The 865-nt window shown below is 31.9% G+C and overlaps 1 protein-coding gene across 2 annotated transcripts in view; it reads left to right on the top strand.

Moving 5' to 3' along the window:
* LOC106874941 (transcription factor Sp9) overlaps positions 1-865 on the top strand; it is a 404,501-nt gene that overhangs the window by 61,515 nt on the left and 342,121 nt on the right. The window lies entirely within an intron of this gene.

Raw genomic sequence — 865 nt, 5'->3', positions numbered from 1 at the left:
ATATATATATATATATATATATATATACCTGTAACTATTGTGACCCTGGGATATGTAACACATTGCCTAAATACCAATCTTGAGAAATTAGGCTTCTCAAAACCATAAAGGAGAAAGCTAATTCGAAGACTACTGTAAAATCTGTAAAACTTTCCAGAAGTTTAACATTTAAACATATACATGAACATGTCTATATATGCCACTATAAGCATGTGAATACATACACAAAACATACAAATCTGCACATACATGCATACATACATACAAAGAAAAATACTCTGTTATTGATGTTGAAATTCCTATGAAGGAGTCTTGGATCTGGGTTAGAAACCGGTTCTTTCTCTGTTGGCAAAAAATCTTGAAATAAAACTGAAGAATGACACACATACAAACTATGAATTCATAATCATACCAATAATAATCCAGACTATGAATTCATATTCATACCAATAATAATTGGAGCACTCAGTTTTGTTAGTAAATGCTTAAAGGAGATTCAGGATAAACTGGGATTTTCAGAAAGAGAAATCGACTGACTAATTTGTACATTACAAGTGAAATCTGTGAGTGGAACAGTAAAAATATGCAAAACTTTTCTCAGGTTCCAAATGTGAATTTGTCTGTGTTAACTACATCCCGAAGACAGAGCCTTGTATCTTTGTTGGAAACCAGCTCCCTCCTCAGTGGAAGATATATAATAATTAAAAATAGGAGACATACATACATACATACATACTTACATATATAAAATTGGACTGAACAAGAAGAGGTACGGTCGGACATTTATTTTTTAATTTCTATATTTTCACACACGACAGATGCCCAAGCACAAACCTGGAAATACGTATAATACTTCTACTGGATA

Source organism: Octopus bimaculoides, chromosome 2 (genome assembly GCF_001194135.2).
Source record: "Octopus bimaculoides isolate UCB-OBI-ISO-001 chromosome 2, ASM119413v2, whole genome shotgun sequence".
Classification (NCBI taxonomy): domain Eukaryota; kingdom Metazoa; phylum Mollusca; class Cephalopoda; order Octopoda; family Octopodidae; genus Octopus; species Octopus bimaculoides.
The sequence above is the reverse complement of the archived record's forward strand: the minus strand, read 5'-3'. Positions and strand labels throughout refer to the sequence as shown.